General features: G+C 38.2%; 1 protein-coding gene across 3 annotated transcripts in view; it reads right to left on the reverse strand.

The window, feature by feature from the left end:
• col8a2 (collagen, type VIII, alpha 2) overlaps positions 1-26,216 on the reverse strand; it is a 45,642-nt gene extending 19,426 nt beyond the window's left edge. Inside the window, exons 1-2 of one of the 3 annotated variants that reach the window (XM_053228460.1) lie at positions 25,903-26,216; positions 25,587-25,675 (exon numbers count right to left, since the gene is read on the reverse strand). The gene's annotated coding sequence lies outside the window, so the exon portion shown is untranslated. Of the gene's footprint in view, positions 1-25,586 lie in introns of all 3 variants that reach the window. The other 2 variants (XM_026930233.3, XM_053228459.1) reach the window with 2 other exon arrangements.
• Positions 26,217-26,462: the final 246 nt, after the last annotated feature.

The following is a 26,462-nucleotide window of genomic DNA, read 5'->3' on the forward strand; positions in this document are numbered from 1 at the left end:
CTGGACCTTGTAACTGGAACAGCTATGCTCCCGTGGGGCCAGTGTCCCACACTAGGCCTTACTGTTCCAACTTGAACTACTGTCCAACTTTCAGAAAGCCTCAATATGCAGTCAAAAACCACTTCTCTCTGATGGAATTGAGTATGGCTTTGACTTGGCAGAGACATTTGCTCTATGGAGAGTGTTTTACCAGTCACCAAATTGTGAAACTTCCTGGAATAATGTAACAATACTGGTGAGGACTTTCACCTACTTTGGAACAGGGGGATATAGGGACAGATATATTCAATGGAAAGCTAGGGGGCAGCACTCGCATCTTTGATTTATGGGAATAGCAAGTGGAGCTCCAGTACTATAATTTGGTGGAAATTTAAGACAAACAAGGGTAATAATAATGATAATAATAATAATAATAATAATAGATAGATAGATAGATAGATAGATAAATGCCTTATAGATTTTTTCATTTCATAATTTAAACTTTTAACTGCTGTGTTTATATATTTAAATATTTTGCTAATTTAAAGACATTATTGTGAAATGTTTCTTTTCCAGAAAAAAAATATATTTTGATATTATTTTGCAACGTAAGTTCTGGCCACTTGATTAAAGTTATTTAACTTGACTCTGTCTGTGTGTGTGTGTGTGTGTGTGTGTGTGTGAGAGAGAGAGAGAGAGAGAGAGAGAGAGAGAGAGAGAGAACCAGACAGACAAAAGTCCTCCTGTGAGAGTACAAAGCGTTATGGTGTCTGCACAGATCTTGGCCATTTAAAGTGATTTACTGAATATTGTGATTATGACAGGCAGGAGAGAGTTACAGGGAGGGAATATAAAATTTGGATGTTTAGGAATTTGATGAGTTGGAGTTCATGGAGTTTCCATTTTGATAAAATGTGTTTTTCTTGCTTTTCAAGAAGGAGTTTATAACATATTTCATAGGAATTCAGCAAGAAAAATATCTGTGTTGTTTGTTCTACAAAAATAAAATCTAAAAGAATGAAACCTTCAGTACATTTACTGGGGTGTAGTTAAGGTGTTAAGTAACAAGCAGATGGTCATGACAATATTCTGTGTGGTGATAAACTGGAATCATTTTGTTGTTTAGAATGTGCTCTGTCTAGACTTTGCGGGGTATGGGAAAGGTCCTGGACTCACTGGAGTCGCATTAAAGCCTCCAATCTACTCTTGGCTCTCCTAGCATTCTCATTCTATTTGTTTATGCAATACCTTCAAACTCTTCAGTTTTTTTCTGTTTCCAACTTTACTAGTCCTAAATGACTACAGTGAAATATGTGCATTCAGAGCAAATGGCCTATGCATAGGGAAAATGTGAAATTTACATCAAGTAAATGAGTTTTCTATACCACCAAAAGAATTACAGCCACTAATGAAAATCAAGCAAAGTTATAAATGTGCAATCACTATTGCATTACTCATACAATCATCATATAACATCATTTCCCCAGCACATGTGGCAAACTTACACACCATTAGCTGCATAATGCAACACATACCTTTCAGACACACACTGAAAAAAGGATAAAGAATGAGATGACAACTCTATCCAACAGTGCTAAAGCTCACATGAACAGTAAAACCTGCCATAGCCAAATTACTAACAATCAAAGAACATATCAAAAACAGATTGCGAGGCAAATTTCGGTGCTTCTGAAATTGAGGTTAAAGAGACAGAGAGGCTTCGCTATACTGTTTTCATCTCCAGATGTGCTTCAGCTACGAAGTTGTGCAGAAAGAGGTGGAGGGGGAATAAATCTAGTCCAGAGCTGGCCATGAGATGTGTGACTTTCTGGAGAGGGGTTAACTCAATAGTTCCTCCCTCAGAGTTATGGAGTAGTCAGAGTTATGTTGCTCTCTTTTATTCTTTTATTGGCTTCTTTCATGTCTCTCCTATTGTTTTACTGTTGTCACTGACCTTTTTTTTTTTTTTTTTTTTACATTTACCTCATTTGGCTGATACTTTTATTCAATGTGACTTAAAATTGAGACCCCCCCATCTTCAACAACAGAGTAGGGGGTCAAGAACCTAACAGTAGCAGCTTGGCAATGCTGGGATTTGACCTCATGACCTTCTGATCAGTAGCCCAATGCCTTAACCATTGAACTAAACTTTAGCATCCTAGGTCTATTGACACTAGCTGATCCAAATCTTGTGTGCCAATACAGGAACTGGCACGATGCAATAAATGGCAATTGTTATAAAATAAATTGCATGCAAGACTGAGGGAAAGATCCTGTCCTAATTGTCTCGAAAACCTTAATGCAATTTCATTTCGAAGAGGCAGACTAGGAATCATTTTCACAACTGTTCCAGTCGTAAACACACCAGAATTAAAGCACATTATGGGTAATGGTCTGTTAAAGCGTCTGGGACTCACTGAAACTGTCTGGACTGAAAAACATACAAAATAAAAAAATCTGAGTTTAACAACATTGACTATGCACAGATAATTACATCCACCAGAACCCCATTTCCGCCTGTTCACTAGCATTCCTGTATGCATGCCAAACCCCAATAAAAGCCTGAGTGAATTTAGTCATGGCTAAGCTATACACAATAATGCCTGCCCTGATTATTCATTAGCTAAAATGCCCAATTCAAGGCCAAACTATGATTTTTTGTGTACTGTGTACTGTATCTGTAATCAGTTCTCTATAGAAATTGCATTTGTATGTTAGACTCTTAAATGATTGAGGATATCTGCACTCTTAAAAAAAACATTAAAACTAGAACCTTAAAGCTGTATTTGGTTTGTTCCTTTGGGGGAACCTTTACAGGTTCTTAGAACAGTGTGTTTACCTATGAGGGAGGGTTCTGAGTAGAGTTAAGGACCACTGAAAGACCCTTTTTCTAAAAGCATTTCCAATGTTTTAACCAAGACCTGTACATGCATCAACATGGATTTAATAAAATTACTGTGGTTTCCTTGGGCCATGCATTTCTTGGCATTCAGCTGGGGACTGGTAAAAGTAGAATATGTGTATTACTCATTAATATTTCCAGTTGGTTCTCAAAACCACATAGACCATAATTTTCAGCAACAAAGATGTAATCAACAGAAAATTAAACAGAATCTGAGTCAAGGCAGATAAGACAGAATTGTTGGATAAGTTGATAAGTCAAATATGACATCTGGACTGAAATATTGAAAAAAAAATACTAACTTGTACTAGACAACTGTTAATGTAGGCTCGGCACATGAACATTTAGTTCAGACCTGACCCTTAAAAAAGCCACTGTTGTGTTGAGTGAGAACGTCTGGCTCAAAGATTGTGAGCCTCTGTAGGGTGGGCAGCTTTATACTCTTATGAGTAAAAACAAGCAGTAGTGAAGGAGAGCTTGCAGGCTGGGCAGAGAGAGAGAGAGAGAGGGAGAGAGCGGGGGACTGTTCTTTAGGCTGGGACTGTTTGGGCTGCTGTTTCCCAGATTTGTTTTAAAAGGAGATGTTAAGCAAATGGGCAGTGGGAAGAGTGAGGTGAGGAGGTAGATTTAGTGATCCATGGTCTAACTAGGCACCCCTGTGGTATTATGTCATGGGGAGAAAAGAAATGTGCGACTGTGTGTGTGCCTGACACTCGCTCTTTTCCCATAAACTGACTCATCAATGTCAACAACCTGCAAAGAAATGGTGGTGGCTAAAATAGGCCCTTTGTTTAACTGCTTAAAGTACTACATTGTGCTGTGTTCCATTTGTACTGATGGCCTGATACAACCTCTGTAAGGGAGAGGCAGGGAAAAGGGAGCACCTTATTGAGGGATCCAGTGGACTGCACACTGGATAGTCCTCTGGGGAGAGTGCAGGAAGAGCTGAGCATGCCCATTGGACATGTAGATTTCAGGTGGTTTGTTTTGTTTTGAGTGAAGGCCTCTGCTTGGCAGTTGCATTTCTGTGAAAATTGACTCACTCAGAATTATGTAGGTTAGATGGCTGAGAGAGAGGAAAAAACGAGAGAGTCAGATGAGACAGAAGGAAACCCAGAAAAACAGTAGAGCAGAAACCAGATATGGTCAAAACTTTGCAGTATTTGCTGTGTGTAGCTTGCCATCAGTGTGCTGGTTTGAAAGAAAGTAAAGAAAACTGTATGCTGAAAAATGAGCACTGAAGCTGACACTGTGCAGATGCTGTGCAGGAAACCGAAGCCTGTCAACTGGATTGTGGACAGAGACATTACAGTCATAATGTTTGATCTCAGACTTGAATGCCTCTCACAATTTAGAGGAAAAACTTGGAGCTCTGTTCTTCCACCCCCTTCCACTTCTTTAAAGTTCACTCTTTGATATAGAAGTTCCTCTCGGTGCATTCCTGCTGGGCTTAGACAATAGCTCTGTAGAATGGTAAACCAGGTGCATGGGTTACAGTGAGCGTGCCTTTGCCCAACTGAATGTGTATGGAATTATAGGTCTCGGGAGACTTTATATGAATCTTAGAGTTCAAGGGAAAGTTATTATTCCTCAGCCAATTTGGGCATTGTGAATACCAACCAACTGCAGCAGCATAGTTTGTTTATATGTGGTCAATTTGGTACTTGGCATTTGACATTTGAAAGAATGTAACCCTTAAACTGTGAAAACTAGCCTTGGCAACTACAGATTTATCACTTTGTTGCTGTCAGTAAATGAAACCTGTCAAGATCAGATTATCATACTCCTGCACCTACTGGACACACTCTTTGACTTGAATTGACCTAGGAAATCCAATTACAAGACAATCTCACAGGTTAGTAGGTCAGCTTTCTCTGGTAGCTCCCTACGGGGGCTCATTGGTCAGGTAGGGTTTGGTTTGTGTTGATCAGCTGATATTTTCAGAGTCAGGAACGTGGAGCAGGTATGTGGAAACACTGAGGAAACCAAGCAAAATAAAAGTACAGTGTAAAGCCATAATATAACTATCCTGTTAGCACAACACTTAAATAGCTAATTACCTCGCCATACATTATTACATTATGTTAGCGACCATATTTTAGCCTGGTCAATGAGAAAAACCAAAATATGAGATGGATTTATTAGCTAGCCCAATGGGCAAATGAAAGCTCTAATATGCTCGCCATATGCTCATTTGCCCATTGGGCTAGCTAATAAATGTATCAATAGTTGACCAGTGTAGTAGCTGCTTATCACTAAAGGCAATCGCTAGCATTAAGTGTGAAGGCCTCCCTGCCATCATGGGAGAACTACCAGAGAAACTGACACATTATGGACAGTAGGCCTATGTAATCATACTCAATAGATGGTATACAGTATAAAAGTGCATAATGCAAAACATCTCATGTATGGTTAGATTTGGGCCTAAGAATCTGACAAATATATTTTCTTCAGACTTTCTTTTGCAGGTTTGTTCATAGATTATGTGTTAATAGACACCTCAGTAACATTTGTATCTGCAGTCTCAGACACAGTTTTATGCCCAGTACATTTATCATAAGAATCTCTTTTCTCTTAACCAATTTTATTAGGTCTCTGACCAGTCAGCCCAAAAGCTAAATTCAAACAAATATATAAACTCATACTTCTGCAGAGCAACAGTTGATAAGTTTGCAGATAAAAAGCCAAAGACACACTTCCACCCAAACAAGTGCTCCCGCCAAAGTGCATGTCTCACGGGAGGGATGAGAGACGGCTGTTTTTCAGGGCTGTGTAAAAACAGGCTGGCTCGAAAAGAGTGGCTCAATCACTATTAATGAGATTATGATCACTATTATTTTCTTCAAAAGAGACTTGGAAGACTGTGTATCAACACAAACATAAGATAGCAGCTCTAATGCTGTCTTAATGATTTCCGTGCCCTGGTTTTTATTTTCATCTGGATGGCGAGCCCCGGTTTGACCTCCATATTTGAAAACCCCGTCAAATCATGAGTCAGAGGCCTGTGCGATTGGAACCACGTGGAACCTGTGCTTCTCCGTCATTATTCCATGATCACACACATACACACACACAAGGCATGAGGCAGACTGCAGATCCAGGTGGCTAGAGGGGAAGAGAGGGAGAGTCCAGCCAGCACAGTCAGGCCTAGACACATGGAATGGCTAGACAAACACTTTACTGACCCGAACAAGAATCACCTTCATGTACAAAATCAGCCTAAATCCCTCTCAATACAAAGTCTGGCAAATGGCTTTTTAGAGACTAATGTGAATATTTCTAATGCATGGCTGGATCTATCTACTAGTGAATGGCTCTCTGTGCAGTTGTAAGTAAATGGCTTATGGAGGTTGAATGATAGCGGGCTCATTTCTGCTATAGCAATTATCATGTTCCCTAAATCTGCTATTTAATGGAAATGCTTGCTCCATGCCAAACTATGTGCCTGTCCTGGCCAGCCTTGACACAATAATGCATTCCTGTACTCTCCTCCTTTTGTTTTGTTTTCTTTTTTTTTCTTTCACTGGAGACTTTGTCTCACAAGGTTGCCTTGTCTGGACTGGCCATTAGGTTAACAGCTGCAACACAATACAACTCAACATCTTTCTCTTTTTCTCTCTTTTTCCAATGAGAGTTGGAAAAATTGTCACATTTACTGATCTGAGAGGAATATTGCTGTATTGCCAAGAGACCATCAAAATCTTTTAAATCCAGTCCTTTTCGATTGCTCAATTTAAAGACACTCATTCAATATAAAGAGCTTATATTCTGATTTATATACTCTAGCACTAATCTACTTTCTTTATTGAGGTCTTTGATTGGCTATTTGCTATTTGGTTGGAGGTATCTGGCTATTCATCAAGTCAGGGAACAAAAGAACAATGTTTCAGTGATAGCCAGTAATGACTGTTAGGGTTGAACAATGCATGAGGTCTCACTAATGGCAATAATAATAGTAAAGGCAATGAATTACAAACTTATAGTTCTTTTGACTGTCTTTTTATAATTTGTACTGTGTGTGCTTAGTCTAATTACATTTAATTTTCCTTCCAAAGGCATTTTGGGGAAACAAAAGAGGACAGACTAAATAATCCACCTTATTCCTATTCAGTATACCCATGACAGTATTTCACATGCCCTTTCATAATCACTCTTGATGATGTGTTATCTATATGTCCACAACATGGGCTGAAAAATATAAAATCAAATTGAGATCAAATCTACATGGTGTTTACAAAGAGTGAATCACCTGACCTGACTGATAGGCTGCAGGAATCTACAGTCTGGGCTAGACAAAAATCAGCCCAAGCCCCATTCATTCATGCCATTTTTCTTATGACCATTGGTATTGCTGTTGTGCTTGGTTCCACAAAATTATAAAATAATTAAACTTAAAGCATTAGAAATTATTTGTTAGCAACAAATAATATGATGTGGATGCCAAAAATTTAAACTTTATATTAATGTTTTATTTTTAATCTTTAGAAGACAGTGGTTAGCCCTGCTAGTGCATTTATACCAGTCAACCCTGACCAATTTGCACCAATAATTAAGAAGCATAACTTCATGTGATATGGAGTGAAAAAATGAAGAATGCTGCCAAACACTATCACAAGATATGTTATCTATTAACTAGATCCATACGAGAAATGCTGTATTTTTAAATCCTGTTGCTAAATTGTTTAAAAAAAACAGGAAATCTATGTAAAAATGCTAAGGCCATGTAATACACAGAACCCTATTATGAGTAGAGCAAACTCTGATGTGGCAAGAGATAATAACTTTCAGTTCAGGATTGAGCTCTTCTCATGCTTCCATCCATCAGGTACTGACCGAGCACTGTTCTATTTAGTACAGTTTGGAAGAGAAAGTTCACAAAGCTCAATAAGAAAAACAGCCATGGGAAAACCACTCCCTGACATTGAATATGGTACAGCTCATTTATACATACAGAGGGGAACAAGTATAAATCTAACTACATGGGACAAATTTATGAGTCTCATACCAAATTGCCAATTTAGAGCATTTTGATAGACATATTTTATGTCATAAAAAAAAGAGTTTCATATTTTTAAAAAATGATATTGTAAAACCAAGGTCACTATTAGACCGCAGACCACATTGGACCACAGGACCAGGGTCTTTATTTTTCCATTTTCAAATGAATATTTGTGACTAAATGACTGTTACAGACATTATGATAATTACAAATAATCTTTAGTGACCATGTTAAGCCATTTGTGAGAAGCCGCCAGTTAGTCATACACTAGGAATTCATTCTTTCTCTCATTTTGCGTGCTTCTTTTCTTTCTTTCTTTTTTTTTTTTTAAAGAGGGGTAGATTAAGTGCCAAATTAATCCTTGTTGGACTACTGCATTTTTACTAGACAAGATTCTTTGGCACTTTAGGTAAGCTCTGTGGGCCTTTGCATACTGGGCATGTATCCATAGACACCTTGGACCTCTACATATTATTGCGATTCAGACCATGGAGAAATAAAATATTTAAGAAAAACATGCAGCTGTCTTTATGTCTAGTAAGTCAGTGGACAGTCTGCTACAGACACTATTTAAAGATCGGCTGGAAATCTGGAGTATTTGTGGCACAGATTGATATAACTCACAACTGTTTTTGTAACAGATTGTATCAACTACCATTTTCCTGGACAATGCAGATTCTTTGGTACTCTAGCTCTGTTGGTCTTTGCATACTGGGCATGTATCCACAAACACTGGAACTTGATATATTGACTGTTGTCAACAACAAAAAGATCTGTAGTACTGGTGACACAGGTCGATAACCCACAACTGTTCTCAAATGGCAAATTTGAGCATGTTTGAGATGTAGAATTATCTTCTCCAGTTACCCAGTATTTATTTTGTAAGGTTGATATGCAATAAATATTTACCTTATGCTTTGAAATAATGGCTACAATGGTAATATTTGTGGGATAACCATAGCAATCTACACTGTGAATCTACACTCCAGTACCCTTAAGCTTTCTTTGGTTTGTCCCTCTGGGGGAAACTTTAAAGTTTCTGTGTACAGCTTTCAGAGAGGATTCGAAGTAGCTCTTAACTATCCAGAGAACCCATGACAAACCCTTTTTTAGTTTGTTATTGCATTATGCTTGATGGATATGGTACATCATAAGAAAGTGAATATAAAACACATTTCAGCTTATTTTGTAGGATATGAGGTGTTGAGAGAGGATAATACTGTCGTGGTCTCCGAAACAATGAGAAAATAATGCAAAAATAATAGTCATGGAATGTTCAGCTGTACAGTGCTGTTATATGGTCTGGATGAGAACTTCAGGCCATAAATCAAATTGATGAGCCCTCATTTGGAAATACTGGCTTGATCTAGATGAGATTTCTGGATGTAGCCATATTGTCTCTGCTAAAGGAATACACTGAAAAAATATACTTCCCATGAGGTGCGCGCTCATGTTAACATTCTCATTAGAAAAAAAGGAAGAAAAACAATCACACCCATGCAGAATGGCAGGAATAAGACCCTTTCACACCTTGCTTCCTACACAGTAAATCCTGCAACGACATTCAGCACCTCCACAAAACCTGGCAAGAACAAGACAAAAAGAAACACCAAAATAAACATGGTTTGACAGACTTTTTCATTGCTTTTTTTTTTTTTTTTTTTTAAACCTTTCTCAATCTTTTTTGCTGAGACATAGGCTACTTGTGGTTTTTACTGGAATAAATTAAATAGTGCTTAAAATCCTACGGGAATGTAAATAGTTATATGGGGAGGTATGGTGTATGTTCATGTGCATCAGTATAAGTGAAACAGAGCAGAAAAATGTGTGTGTGTGTGTGTGTGTTGTGAAGGTTTGCATATAGGTACCATGGCTGTACATTTCCATGCAGTCTCATAATTCATATAATGATGACTATAGTGCTGGGTAAATTATGCTAAATTACCCATGATATTGAATAATTGAGGCAATTGTTCAATGCTTAGTGTAGAAGCATTTGAACTGTCCAGTATGAGCAGACAGTCAAGCATCTTCTCCTCCCTTACTGTTCACTCCTGTGTGCAGCCACATATAGGAAAAATGCAGTTTCCAAATGAGCAGTACTGCTCTCCTTTATCCTCTCACAGGCAAACCAACTGAAAGCAATTACAGAAACATTCCAGCCATGTGCAGAAGAGTGGGAAAGGGGCAGAGAGGGAAATGGGTGGAATGGATGAAGGCTGGAGTGTATCTGAGGTGACTGGCAGTGCAGATGGTGAGCACACCACAATCCAGCTCCCCAGATAATGAGATGTGACTTTATTTCCCACAAATGCCCTCTGAGACCGAGATTCTCGCGGCTGAAGCAGGAACATCCTGTTACAAAAATCTGTTCAGAGATCTGTTCTGTGTCTGGATCTATCTGAACCCATTCAAATTGCCCATTCTCAAATTCTTGTGTATTCCTGCAACTCATTTCAAGTCTCTGACTGCATGCATGAGTGTATTATTTGTGGGTGAATGGCATTCTAGACCCAAGATTTTGAAAGAACATTTGATGTTTAAAGAACTGAAGCATTTGAAAGTCTTATTAAAAGAAATTCTTACTGTATTCTTTGCCTAATAAATGGTCTTTAATGCAACTTTACATTATTTAGGATCTATTATAAAGTAATAGCATGTCTGAAGGGAAAAAAAAGAACTTTTGCCAAGTAAAGCTGGGCAACATGATCTGCACCTTTTTTCAATCTTATACTAACAATCTAACAATCTTGTTCATGAAACTACAAGAAGGGGGTGATCATGGAAGGAGGAGCAGATTGTTAGATTAATTACTTTATCCTCTACTAGACACATTCTTCTGTACTGTCTATTTATATCCATGCTATAAAACTGTCAGTAAAAAGAAAATATTTTACTAAAAAAGTTTTTTGTTTCATAACATTATTAATTAGTTGCAAACCTCATTTCTTATTCTTATCCTCTTCCTATTTTCCTATATATCATGTATGTATTAAGCTGTAATATATAACATCTATTGATGAAACAGGCATGCAAGACAAAATTTAAAAAATGCCTAAGACTTCCATCCATCCAATTCTATCACTTATTCTACACAGGGTCGCAGATATGGGCCTGGAGCCTATGCCAGGGGACTTGGGGCACACTCTGGATTGGGTGCTAGCCAATTTGGAAATGCCAATCAGCCTCCAACACATGTCTTTAGACTGGGGGAGGAAACTGGAGTACCCGGAGGAAAACCCCTAACCACGGGGGGGCAGAGGGCAGAGGGCACATGGGGCCGAGGCGAGATTCGAACCCCCAACCCCATATGTGGTTCTTCCCCAGAATGATGCCATAAAGTTGGAAGCACACTATTGTCAAGAATTTCTTTGTATGCTGTAGCATTACAAATTCTCTTCACTGGAACTAAGAGGCCCAAAGGTGTTACACAACGACAATGCCCCTGTGCACAAAGAGAGGTCCATGAAGACACTGTTTGCCAAAGTTGTTGTGGAAGAACTTGAGTGTCCTGCACAGATCCCTGATCTCAACCCCACTGAACACCTTTGGGATGAATTGGAATGCCAGGCCTCCTCACCCAACATCAGTGCCTGACCTCACCAATGCTCTTGTGGCTGAATGGATAAATCCCTACAGCCATGCTCCAGAATCTACTGAAAATTCTTCCCAGAAGAGTGGAGATTAATGTAGCAGCAAAGTGGGACTAAATATGGAATGGGATGTTCAAAAAGCACATATGGGTGTGATGGTCAGGTGTCCACAAACCTTTGGCCATGTAGTGTTGTATACTATATTGTATAGTATACAATATTGTATTGTATTGTGATTTTATTAAGTAATGTACCATATTAAGTAAGAGACCAGGTTTCTGATAAAAGCGTCATCAAAGCTATTTAGGATTTTACATACAGAGACAGAACAGCTGTTTCTTCCTTTTTGTTTTTATTACATTATTAATACAGGACACTCATTTCTGTCAATCCAAACTAGCCGTGATGCAGAAAACCAAGATAAATATCAAGATGTTATCATCACATATTGTTTCAAGCCAAATGTTACCTTTTAAATGCATGAAAAGCTCATGCCTGCTAAATCACAGCTATTATTGCTTAATTGCACAATGATTTTATTATAAATTATCCATGGGTGTTATTAATCAGTAGCATCAGCAAAAGTTAGTATACAATACCTAAAATACAATATTACAAGACACTTGTTGCACAACTGAGAATTACTCTGCACTTGTCCTTTCTTAAGACTACAGTGAAACAGCCTCATGCATTGGTGGGAAATAACATTTTGCAGCCATTAGTCATCACACTGCTAGCCTTCAGCAATGAAAACTCAAAAATATGGGCTTCCTGCAATTCTGATTATTAACATGTGCAAATAAGTTAATTAGAAATGTTTTACTGTGGGGACCACCAATTTGTTGGATTTGTTACTGTGGACTACAGGGTGGGCTTCCTCTACAAAAGTCTCACTGTGCACGGTTTTAACCAGACCCTCCACACAGAGATGCAGCATTTACGGGACTACTGAGACTCTGTGTGCAGATATGTTCTCAGTGTGCTCTCCTTACAAAGTTTTTGATTGAGCTAAAACCCATGCCAGGAAAATAGATCTGACAGGGATAATAATGTTTGAATTGAAGGAGATCATACATTCTTTGTGGAAAGGGGTCATCTTCTAGCATGCCAATCTCCACCCAGGAGATGGGACGGGTGACCCTCTGACTTGGATAAGCCTCATTTCATCTTAGGCTCAAAGGTACAATTCAGTCTTTGTCTTCACAGGGGTTCATGTTACAGGTGACTTTGAACTCTAGATACCCCACAGCTGACATCTCATCAATTGAACAATATTACCATGATGACATGTGGAGATCAGGCTTGGTCAGAGCCCATAATGAGTCAAGTAAAGGGGAACCCAATGCTGACAGTAGATTGAGGATGTTTGAAAAGTTAAGTAGGAAAAACAGATTCTTTCCCAGACATTTTAAAGAGAACATCGAATTGTGAATAAATATTCTAGGTTCTAAGTTAATCAGCAACCCTGTTTCTACATGTAGCACTTATAAAAGTCAAGTTACATGCTGAAATAGGACTATGACCATTCTGATTTCACAATCAGGGTTAAGACAGAAACAGGTACTATCAAGAGTATGACACCTGATTTATGGCCATTCAGTCACAACAGCATTAGTGAGTCTACATCCCAGTTCATCCCAAAGGTGTTTATTGGGGTTGAGGTCAAGGCTGTCTGCAGGCCACTCCAACCTCGCTTTGTGCACAGGGGCATTGTCATGCTAGAACATCTTTGGGCCCCTTAGTTCCAATGAAGTGAAATCCTAATGCTACAGCATACAAAGACATCCTAGACAATTGCGTGCTTCAAGCTTTGTGGTAACAGTTTGGGAAAGGCCTACATATGGGTGTGATGGTCAGGTGTCCACATACTTTTTGACATATAGTGTATGTCCTATTCATAATATAGTGTACTATACTGCAGAATGTTCCAGAACATCCATGAAACAAATGAGTTCTTATTATCACTTACATTATACTAGCTATAAACAGTTGTTTCTCAGCAGCCTCTTTTTCACACTTAATAAAACAAAAATTGCAGCTTGCATATTGCAGACAAACTGAAGTCCTGAAGACTTTCCTGTGTCTACTGTTACAAAGCACTAACACTGGGGACTCCTTCCCAAACTGCATCACAAAACTTCACTGTATCAGCAATTACATTTTTTTTTTAAAATCCCTGTGTAAGTTGCTACTATAGAAAGCATAACAAATGAGGGCATTAATATACAGTCAGGTCCATAAATATTGGGACAGTGACACAGTTTTGGTAATTTTGCCTCTGTACACCACCACAGTGGATTTGAAATGAAGCAATCAAGATGTGACTGAAGCGTAGACTTTCAGCTTTAATTCAAGGGGTTTAACAAAAATATTGCATTAACCGTTTAGGAATTACAGCCATTTTTTACAGAGTTCCTCCATTTTCACAGGCTCAAAAGTAATGGGACAATTGACTGATAAGCAGTTTCATGGCCAGCTGCGGCCTGTTTCCTCCTTATATCATGATAAATTAAGGAGATAAAAGGTCTGGAGCGGATTCCAAGTGTTGAATTTGCATTTGGTAGCTGTTCATGGGAACTCTCAATATGCCGTCCAAAGAGGTGTTGATGCAAGTGAAGGAGGCCATCATTAGGCTGAAAAACCAAAACAGACCTATCAGAGAGATAGCAGAAACTTTAGGAGGGCCAAATCAACAATTTGGTACATTCTTAAAAAGAAGGAATGCACTGGCGAGCTCAGCAACACCAAAAGGCCTGGGAGACCACAGAAAACAACTAAAGTGGATGATTGCAGAATTCTTTTCTTATTGAAGAACAACCCCTTCACAACATCTAGCCAAGTCAGGAACATTCTGGAGGAGGTAGGCCTATCATTGTCAAAGTCTACAATCAAGAGCCACCTTCATGAATGTAAATACAGACGGTTTACCTCAAGATGCAAACCGCTGGTAACACTCAAGAACACAAAGGCCAGATTAGACTTTGCTAAAAAACCTCTAAAAAAAGCCTGACCAGTTCTGATGCAAGATTAACTTGTACCAGAATGATGGGAAGAGAAAAGTATGGAGAAGGAAAGGAAGGGCTCATGATCCAAAGCATACCACATCATCCGTCAAACATGTGGAGGCAGTGTTATGGCATGGGCATGTTTGACTGCCAATGGAACTGGGTCACTGGGGTTTATTGATAATGTGACTGTTGATAGAAGTAGCAGGATGAATTCTGAAGTGTACAGAGCTGTACTTTCTGCTCAGATTCAGTCAAATGCTGCAAAACTGATAGGACAGCGCTTCACAGTACAGATGGATAACAACCTAAAACATACTGTGAAAGCAGCCCAAGAGCTTGGAAATTAAATGTTCTTAAATGGCCGAGTCAGTCACCTGACCTCAACCCAACTGAGCTGCTTTTCACTTACTGAAGACAAATCTGAAGGCAGAATGACCCACAAACAAGCAGCAACTGAAGATGGCTGCAGTAAAGACCTGGCAAATCACCTCAAGGGAGGAAACTCAGCATTTGGTGATGTCCATGGGGTCCAGACTTCAGGTAGTCATTGACTGCAAAGGATTTACCTCCAAGTAATAAAAATAATCCTAATATTTATGATTATATTAGTTTGTCCCATTACTTTTGAGCCTGTGAAAATGGAGGAACTCTGTAAAAAATGGCTGTAATTCCTAAACAGTTAACGCAATATTTTTGTTAAACCCCTTGAATTAAAGCTGAAAGTCTACGCTTCAGTCATATCTTGACTGCTTCATTTCAAATCCACTGTGGTGGTGTACAGAGGCAAAATTACCAAAACTGTGTCACTGTCCCAATATTTATGGACCTGACTGTACACGTTGCAGCCTGCACTAATGTCTGTGCTGTTATAGGAAATGAATCAGCACATTCTGACCAATAAAAATTGAGCATTCCACAGCTCTGGGGTACAATATGTCATAACACCTTGTAAGAAGCAAATTTCTATGCAAGAAGTAGACATTTATTCCCTCTGATTTCTCTTTAGTGAAAAGTGAACATCAGTAAAACAAACTGTTTTGGCAAACATATTATGGATGAGGCAGCATGAGCATTTCATAAAATTTAACATTAGACTGAGATTGCATGCTCATCTTAATTGTTCTGAACATTCAGTGACATGACTAACAAATTACAGGAAGCAAAGGTTTAAGTTGTATAATCAAGTAAAAATATTTACCTCCTAGCAAATATGGCAAGTGAACAATTTGAAACCACTTCCAAACCTCTCACAGATCAAAGCTCCCACATGCTGCTTACAAAATTACTGCACAAGCAGACACTCGCATGGTGATGAATATTGTAGCTTGTAAGACATGAGAATTTTTCTTTATTCCCATCCACCCAGTGTGTCTACAGGGTAGGAAAGAGTTTTTTGCACTTAAGTAGAGTTATTGGCGCATCACCAATCACCGAATCTCTGGTTTGCATTAGAGCAGCAGCAACAAAATAGAGCTTTGATTGGCTGCATTGAGGAAGGAAAAACGGAGAGAGAAAGTGCATGTAACCAGCTGTAGGCCACATGAAACACTTTGGTAATGGATTAGAAGCACACAGTAATTAAATATTGTGTTTATTGGCAAGAGAATATCTCCTTTGAGATGATTAGTAAGTAATTGCTGTATCTTTTGGGAATTTGGAAAGTTGAAATAAGGTTAAGTATATTGATCTATAGGTACCCAACTTTCAAATGCTCTTCCTGAGGCTTGTTTAAAAAAGTGTAGAAAAATGTTGTTTTTTTCCCCTTTATTCTCAGCATGTCTCATCTCTATTATCTTTCCAAACAGGGCAAAAGTCCCATCTATTGCTACCATGGACTACACCCTTTCAGAACATAAATGGCCAGTTGTGCTTGAGAGCTGGATGCCATATAGACCATATGGTTGCTCCCATCTTTGGCCATCTTGACAAGCTCATCTGTGCTATGATACAAAATGATTTGGTGGTCAGGAGGTTTGCTGGAAAACTTGCGGATAAGATATGACAAAGGAATCTCAGTACTGCCCGAATGCTTGGGAGGTAAACAACTATAATCTACTTATTATATAATGAAGGCATTAACACAGCTTCAAGCAAGTAAGATACATGACCATTGGTGGTTTTAATTTAAGCATAGCTACATACGGCACTAGGTTGATAGGAAAAGTGAAGTTCTGACTAAATTTGATGATTGCTACCTACAATGTAAACCCCACTGAGTAAATAAATAATAAAGATAATAATAATAAAGATACAGCATTTCACATACCACCTCAGTGAGGATGAGAATGAACTACTGAGCTACTGTTAGCATTCATCCATTCTAAAAAGCAGCCTAAATGCACTTAGTGAACACATGTAAAACAGAACTCAGTTTTTAAAGTAGAGTTTAAATAGCCACAAAAGCCCTATTATTTATCCCAGTTCTAATAAAATATCAGTCACTACCTCTACTCCTATAGCTAGTATGGAGGGGAAAACCTTGGCTGTAGAGCACAAAGAAAAGTTATAATTTAAGTTTTATTTGAAGGACCTGAACCGTGGAGGAGCTGGCTCTGTTCTGTTTTTCGCTCTAGTCTGGGAATCCCGTGTCATGATTCGCTGCCAGACATGGTTCAAGGGAAAAGGGGAGCAAGAGCACTGAATCAAACATTACAGCAAATAAAAAAAAAATTCCCCCAAACACACTACATCAGCCTACTATTTAATCTAGTATAAAGCAAGGCCTTTGTTTCAGTTGGGGTCTGATGTTCAGGTATAGAGCTAAACAAAACACAGACTAAGTGCCTCCAGCTGGACTTCAGCTCTTATTAAGGTGGCTCTGACCTCAATGTTTTCCAAGCTTTTCTAAGAAAAAAATAGCACAACATTCAAGCAAAACCTGCATCCAAATAAAGGCCTTATCCTGACAAACCACAAGGGAAAGATACACTTCCCTAGACAGTTGATTAAGACATGAGAAACTCATTCTACAGAGGAATACTAAACGTCACACTTAGTTAAATCAGTGCATTGCTTGATCCAGAGCTTAAATTGTACCCTGTGTTTCCTTTCGGTTTCCTGGAAAATTCGACGGAATGTTAGATTAATATTTTCTTCAAGATAAATCAGGGATGAAAGACGTCAGGAGTAGTGTAATCTGGGTCAGTACATCCACTATTTCAAAACATCGAACATCAGACATCTAACAAACTTGAATACACACTATAGACATACATTTGTTCTACCCTACTCTGATGGAAACAGTTAGGACAGTGGTTTGATGTGTGGATAAACATAATGAATTACTCTCCAAAATATTAAATTAAATTACGACATTTTTAACTGAAGTTTGGGAGAAAGGCCAGGCCTGAAGCACCACCTTCTTCCTAGTTAGCTTCCTATAAATTCCCATCTCTCTTGTTCTCCAATAGTGATGAAGTTTTCGCAGCCACCACCTCCCTGTCTTGCCTTGGTAATGGTAGAAATATAAAACAGAAGAAATAATGTATTCAAGAATTTTAGAAAAGAAATGTAGTAAAGAATTATCTCTAATTCTGTTTGTGCACAATGGTGCAGGATGTTGGCTTACAAACATAACTTGATATGTAAGAAAAAGATGTCTTACAGCATTTTATACAAAGCTTCAAGGTTAAAGAAATTTTAAATCCAAATATTTTCATATAAAAAATATAATAAAATATTAAATAAAAAACATACATTATACAAAGATATAGATTAGATATAAAATGCTTAAAAAATAGAAAATATTTTTAAAACATAGATTTTTTAAGGCTCTCAAAAAATGTAACAAATATAAAACACTCAAAATATTGCACTTTTCATAGCTTTAAAAAAATATTTATATATAAATTCTTTAGATAAGCTCTCTAAAGTTTAACTTTTTAAGTGTTTTTATTCATTTGTTGAATTAAAAGTATTAAGTTGAATACTATAAAGAAAAAAAATGAAAGAAATTCATTATATAATTAGAAAATAGAAATAAAAGCCTATATTACAGTAAATAGTATTGTATTTTGATTTTTGCAGAACCAACAGTTAAAGTTCAAAACCAAGAATTTAAGGGATATGTAGAGAAAAAGATCAATGATGGATACAATTCTAAAAAGGAAAACATGAACACATCCCTTATACCCTCTGTTGGTGGGAGCACAGGTCTACACTCGGTCCCTAACCCGGAGATGCCATCCACAGAAAGATTGCTGATAAGCGAGCTTTTATTCTACTGGTAGAGACATTTACAAATGCCCAGGAATGAGAAAGAGGCTGCTGACAGAGCTGATGGTGAGCAAAAGGAAAAATAATAAGAGCAGCCCGACAAGCTTCCCTATTTCTCTCCACTGCCAATGGAACGGAAAAACTCGTTGCCGTCCAGTGCACTTTCAAAAAGCAGAAAAGAGAAAGCAAGGAAAATGAAGGAGAGATGAGAATGTGAGAACGAGACCTGGCAGAACTTAGGAGAGTTAACATAAAATTTGAGAAAAAACACAGCTAAAATGAGGGACAGGAACTCACAGACAGCACCAAATGAGGCACAGAAACCCAGTGTTGTTTTTACCACTATTGCGCAGAGTTTCGTGCTCAAGTGCTCAACAAGAGAGAGCACAGAGCAAAGCCAACACATGTTCTAAGAGTCGGAAGCTATTGATGATACTTAGATGAAGCCCCAGTGGGGCCATATGACTTTGCAGATTTAATATTAGACAGTGGGTTTCATTCATCAGCCTCTGACTCTTTCAGCTGCAGCTGTACATCAGTTTCTAAGAAAGAATGCATTTGTGTACATTATGTGTTCTATCAGAAATATGACAGAGCTTAAACTTGTTCAGCTGTCTTTGTTAAATTACTTTCTGCACTGTTTCTCATACAGTTACACATGATGTTCAGCATTTTTCATGAGGAATAAGGCTCACATTGTAGTGTTGCAATAAATCTTATTTCAGTTTGTATTTACATATTAGATTTATATATATAAAAAATTTAAATGGCGATACAATGTCTAATGTTTAAAAGATTTCCTTATTACATATCAATACCCAAAGACATTAATAATTTTCTTTCAAACTTGCTCTGTCCATATTTGCACGATGGCAATATTGTAGTGTGCTTGGTTCTAGGGTATTTATTAAATTAAAGATAACACCCATACATCATGACATCAGATAATAAGCAACAAGGCAGAGACAACCATCTTTTATGCCATGGCTGTGTAAAAATTGGGACTTTGAATATGTTTTGCCTGTTCATATCTGAATTTCGTGAAAATGATCAAACTCATTTTCATTGTATTTAGCTAAATTACATTGTATTCAACTACTTTTCAAGAAACTACCCTGTTTGTTATAAGATTGTTGTTATGGCTATATCCCAGAGGATATTATCCCATGTGTGTGTAGACAGAAGGCCTAATTTTTAATGGAAAACACTTCCATGCCTTGCACTCTACAATTTTCTACATAAAAACATATTTTCATTTACCTGCTTGATAATGAAGGCAAGCGCAAAGTGAACACATGTGTAGCTTACTACTAATACTACTACTACTACTATATGGGGTTGTGTTCACTATGTTTATGAGATGATTCCATATCATCGGCTCTTGCCTGCTCTTGTGGTATTCCTGTGGTATACACTTCGGAAATGGCAGCATCCATGGAAGTTAGCTTTGCGGTCAATTCTAGTGTAATTCTAGTCATACCGTGTCTTCTTATTAGTTTACCAACACATCTGAGGAAAAGGTTGATATTCATGATGGTTTTGTCTAATTTCCAGTGTCATTCACCCTTTACATTGCTCATATAAAAAAGCTAAATTGTAAGCCTGGGTCTTTAGCTAGCATATGCTCAGTGTCCATATTTCCTAGCTTAGCCACACTGTTTTTATAACTTTAACCACTTGAATAGTGAGCATATTTTGAGAAGTGAGAACTTCTCATGTGTTCCCATATTAAAAGAAAGCCAATATAGCAACCTGTGCCAGCCAATCTGAAGTGAGTATCTTTCATAGAGTAAAGTTTATTTATTTAGAGTAGTGTTAGATTTCAGCAGCCTTGGAGCAGCTCTGGACAAATTTCCTACTAAAGCATATAGTTAAATGTAAGAACATGGTCATAAAATGAATGAAAACACAACACTATTTGCTGAAAATATTTTTTTTTTCTAAGAAGAATATGTAGAGACAGAAGGCCCAACAAAACAACTAGTGATTGGATTAGCCATCATAAAACCCAAGGCTGTCTCCTTCCCTGTCCAGGTCAGTTTATGTACAACACATGGGAATTCAGCGACAAGATGTTAAACCTGTTGGAAATAATCTTAGTTGACATCTCACCGTGACTTATGAAATGTGCAGACACACACACACACTAGCACACACTATCTAATCGCTAGCGTGGCCTAAGTACTGTGCTGATTGCAGACCAAACTTGTGCCAAAGTGCTGTTTCCGACAGATTTCAGGGTGATTTCTCATCTGCTGTTTTGCTTCAGTCTGCCGTTCCCTAAGTGGAGAGCGGGTGGAATTACAATCGTGTGCAGCAGGAGCACAGAATACAGAGACTGAGTAAAGGCAGAGTGCCTGAGAAAGGAATGCACTTCTTGCCTGGACTGTTTTCTCTTCCCTTTCAGGGAGCAAAAAGTAGTGAGGAACAAATGGTAATGGTGAAAGACTGGGGTGTGGGTTCCTGGAAGACAAGCAGGCATTTGCTTTGCTTTTCCTGGAGAATGAGTGGTATTCTCCTTCATTTCCTGTTAGCAGGTATGAATCCTACCCTTTCTGCCAACATGCAGAAAATTTCCCTTTGCTTTCTTTGGGAATGATAAGATTCCAAATACACAGGATTCTCAACTGGTGTGGTTCCCAACTGCTTTAAAAATACACAAACATTTATGTTATAGGATTTATATAGTCATGGAATTAACTGTTATGCATGTGTTAAATGTGTGTATGAATATTTACCAGTTTCAACCTCCATCAATATCATTTTCATGATATAAACAAAAAAGTAAATGAAGCAATACACGCCAATCTTGCAAAAAAGCTAAGAGAAAGTCATGACAGAATTTCATCATGACTAACATGGTAATGCTCTTGACTGGCACAATTGTTATGTAGTACAAAGACAGGGCTGTGCTTTAAAATGTGTTTAAAGTCTTGGCATAATCTCTGTTCCCACATGCTAGGGGTGGGACAGTGTTTGTAACATTCCTCTGAAACACATTTCCCTACTGAGGTAACATATTAAAAAGACTGCCCTCTAGTGGGAGTACTTGAAAACAACTTTTGTGCCCACCTTACAGGAGAATTCAGTTCCCCCCCCCAAAAAAAACAACAACAACAACAATGAATTAATTAATAAAATAAAAACAAAATAAATATAAATAAGTAAATGAGATCTGTTTTCTCTTTTTTCTTGTTCTCTCTCTCTCTCTCTCTCTTTTTTTTTGCCGGGGCACAGAATGCCATGACAAGCCTGAAAGAGTGCATAATGTTTAACCTAACCTTATTATATCAAGCCATCATGTTTTCTGGTGATACTGTTCTTGTTATACTAGCCTTCCTTTGTTCCTATACACACTGGTCAAATTATTTACACTATACACTTCCAGAACAAGTCTACTCAGTGCATCACTTCACATAAGTGAAGCAGTAAACTAACCCCAGGTTTGCATTCTTTTCTTTATCAGCAGAGTTAATGGAATATTCATTTATGAGCCACATAACAGCAAAGTGTCTGCCTCATTCTGTGCCTTGTGAAGGATAGTGGAGGTCATTTTACTTTAGAAGCTTACATTCACCAAATACATCTAAATCATTTCAAAGCACAGTAAAATGTTTTCAGTTTTGCTTGTTGATGAATAGTTAGAGACTTCCACATGAATAAACATCAGCGTGTGCATTAAGCATACTTTCTGATGGATCTGGAGTAGATATATTTGCATACTGTATTTCAAGAGATGGGAGATGGGCAGTTTGTTCTTCCAGTAAAACTCTCCATCCTCATTTTAACTTTTATCTTTTGGCCCAAATTCTAGGGAGTGCACAAGTTCAACCTGCTAGTCTATCCAGTTGTATTGGGTCTCCGTGGGTCTCATGATTGACTCCTTCAGCATGGAAAAATCTCAACAGGGAAGTAAAATTGCAGTTCTCCATTACAGACTGGATGAAAAAAATCCATAATGGATTGGATGCAAGTCTTATTCTTTTCTTTTTCATGTATTCAGCCTCTCCAGAGCAGGCAACCATGCCAAAGAATTTTTGCATCCACTCCTTAGAAGCAAAAGAGTGCTAGAGAAGAGGAGAGGAAAAGACAAGCTGTTTAAAATCCTTCCCAAGATGTATATGGTTTCTGGACTTAAAAGCTCATAAAATAGCTTCATTGAGAGTATATTGACTAAATATAACCATGCAGGTGGTTTGTGTAGGAGCAGAAGCTTCTCCATCAGTCAGTGAGCACTGATTATGACCGGTCTATATATCAAAGCCCGAGTCAGAGGGCTGGGAGTGCAATAAAGAATTACATACTTTTCAAAAGCCCCTGCGTGACAGAGCTAACTAGTATCATAAAAGCAGACAGTGAAGTAACAGGCCACCCCAGAGATGGGCATCCATAGTTACAGCACATTCTTGTCATTACTGTCAGAGAGAGCCAAAGAATCTCTGTCTGTTATTCTGTGATTTCCTAACTACATTGTGAAGGAGGGTTAGGGAGGGGAACTGAGCCACATTGCTGTAAAAGTACTCTGATTGTTTGCAATGGGTCACCATTAGATATGGTTGCTGACATCAAGGTATCTACTACAGTTAAAATCCCATGTGTGTCATGTGCCATTGGTGCCCAGGGATTCTTGTGAATGCAATTATGGATGTTTACATTCTTACTGTAGAGACTGGAGGAGAAAAAATACTAGAGCCCCCTTTTTCCTCGATTCAAGGGTTGAGGAATCGCTTTTAGTTTTCTTTTGAAATCATTGAGATATTTGCGGCATTGGTGGTCCAGCCTGGGGCCAACCTGGATGTACATCTGAAGAAATGTTCCCTACACTGCAAAATAATCACATCTTAGCAAGTGGAAATATCTTGAATATAGTCAGATTTATCTAGTATGTCCTATTATAAGTTTACAATAAACCAAGTATATGATTACTATACTATTTCTAAAAATTTTTACTACTTTCAAGCTTGAAATAATCTCATTCTATTAATCAGATAATTATGCTAATTTTAAGCATTTATTTCTACAAAGAAACAAAATACATCGCTACACCTCTTACTGAACATAGATGAATGGCAAAACCAAAATTGAAAAAAAAAAAACCCAAACAAAACAAAACAAAACAAATGATTTTAGGGCTATGCATAGTACTACAGCACTTAAAGGATTAATCCAGTGGTTTTCAAACTCTATACTGACTGTGTCTCTAGTGTGTGTGCAATTAGCATAGATCATAAATTCAACACATTTGAATAATCTAGAAAGAACAGAGAATCTATTGAAAAAAATATATAATGGAAGTCTAAGGGCAGGTGTTGAAGTTACAAAGTTACAACCATTACAGTCTAACAAAAAAGATCTTAGGATGAGACAGACCACTAAAGGTGTGTATGTCATTTTATGTAATGTCCCATCATTGAATCAATACAGTAAAAAGCAAGTATCAGGAAACAGAGCTATCAGGTGTAAACCAAGGTGCTTATATTATAGGAACTATGATATACCTACCTCTGGAAAAAGTAGTCTAATCTCCAAAAGGATGAATTATTAACTTATTGACACATCAACAACTGCCCTTAGACTTCCATTATTAGTTATGTTGTTTTCTCAGCATAGGAAAAGTTGTGGACATTCTTGTCCATTGTATTCGCACCCATGCTACAGATGTGGTAGATTGGGATCAAGCTGAAAAACACAGGAGCATTCCTTTCCTCCTTCCTATATCAACCAAATGTTACACATTACTCAATATTCTCTACTGAACCTTATAAAAGATACCAATAGACAATAGACTCTTCTGAGTGTCTCTGACACCCTTCATCAAACTTCTTCCAAGAGTTCAGCTGTTAGGGACATAAGTGTCATAAGTACTTTGTTCTGAGTGTACTGCGTCAACTACTAAACACTTGCTGAAATGCCAGTGTTTTTGTTTGAGAACGTACGATCTTTTCCAGACTGTTGAAGCAGGGTCCTGCTACCCAGACAAGAAAAATATGTATTAATGTGTACTGTTCCTCAGCACAAATGAAGCAGAACGTTTTATTAAAGCACATTGTGTCCATTTCTCTGCCTCTGTCTTTCTCCAAAAACTCACACTCTCTCATTGATCCCAAGTGAAAAATGACATCTTTTGATGGAAATGCAATATTTAAAAAGTACTAATATAAAGCTTACATCCCATGCCAGCTAATGAGGCACAGTGCACCTGATGGCTGCTCAAACATGCCCTTTCAGGGTCTGAAGGGCAAGCAAGTGTTCATAAGAGAGGCTAGATATGATAGAGTGGACAGGACGCATAGCACATTATAGACCAAACAATCCCAGGTGTCAGTCAGAGTGGCTGTAGAGCAGTTATATAACTCGCTCTCTAAAACAGCTGTGTGACTTCCTCACCCCACTACCTGAAACCTACAACACAGTGACCAGGAAACAGACACACACATGCATATGAAGGTCTAAGCCTGCCAAAATAGCACAACTCAGTCAATATTATCTTTAATCAAATAGTTTGCAACAAAATTGGAAAGTTGTCAACCTTAATACCAAAAACTTTTGTAGAAATATGGTCAGTAGATTTAAAATGACATTAATTATTAAACTCATGACTGCATTTAGCAATAACAGAATATTCATAAAATTAATGAGAGAGAATGATATAAAATGTTGCATTATTGTTAATCAGCTGAACATTACTAGTGCCTAGTGTTAACAGTGCAATGAGCATTATGCTGGTCTTATGACTGAGAAATAAAGCCGTCTGTTTTCCCCTCTCTTTCTCAACTGCCCTTGGCTTCAGCCTCACTGGATTACAGCAACGTGATATGAGAAACAATTTCAAAGATGACATGCAGCTGTCTGTGGAAGCAGGCAAAGTAAAGATTCAGATGTGCAGTTACCTTGCTCTTCTGCTTGAGGAAGAAGTTCAGGGATATCTCAGGATCTCAGGCAGGTACCTTCTGCAGGTATGTTATGTTCTGCTCATGATCTTCAGAAATACAGCAGATGCGATGAAAGAAATAAATGAAAATATTTGTGGATTATCTCAGAACTTATATTGATTTTTAATATATCAAAAATCAGGAGAAAAAAAATCTTTATGGACTTCTTTTTGTTCTTATTTCTGTCTCTGGAGAAAATTTAAGTCCATGCGAGGAGGAAAAATGTCCTTGCAAAGCTGTCTCCCAGTTGACTAGAAGTAGATTTCAGACACACCTTCTGAATGACTGTGCGCTCTCACTCACGGGTGCAAAGGAGGAGGGAAAGAGAGAGTGAGAGGAGGAAAGTGCAGTCGAGAGGAAGCGTGAGGCAGGGTGCTTGGCTTGGCTAGGCTCTGACCGCTCTCGCTACACACACGGACTGGGCTTTTAACTAGGGGCAAAGCACCTGGAAGCTCCACTCTCCTTGGCTCTTGTCTCGGTCCCCCTCTCCCTAACTCTCTGAGTATTTTTTTCCACTGAGAGAGACAGGGTGTTTCTCTGGTTCCTTCCATACAAAAGGCATGTGTCTGTGGCCAGGCAAAAGGGAGGTAGGAGGGGAGACTGGAGAATGGGATGGGGTAGCCTGTGGAGAGGGATGGATTTGAAATTTGGCCCCCTCTCATCCATCAGACACCCCAGTTCTCCCTACTCCCTGTTACTGTTTGCCTTGTTTTACCACCTCCAACAGAAACACATGTAAACCATTTCATAATTGCACCAATAAATATTTTCATTCAAATTATCTGAAAAAATATGGGATGGCTAATACCATGTAATTTTTATCTTGAGGTTCCT

The sequence above is a fragment of the Pangasianodon hypophthalmus genome, chromosome 23 (assembly GCF_027358585.1).
Source record: "Pangasianodon hypophthalmus isolate fPanHyp1 chromosome 23, fPanHyp1.pri, whole genome shotgun sequence".
NCBI lineage: Eukaryota > Metazoa > Chordata > Actinopteri > Siluriformes > Pangasiidae > Pangasianodon > Pangasianodon hypophthalmus.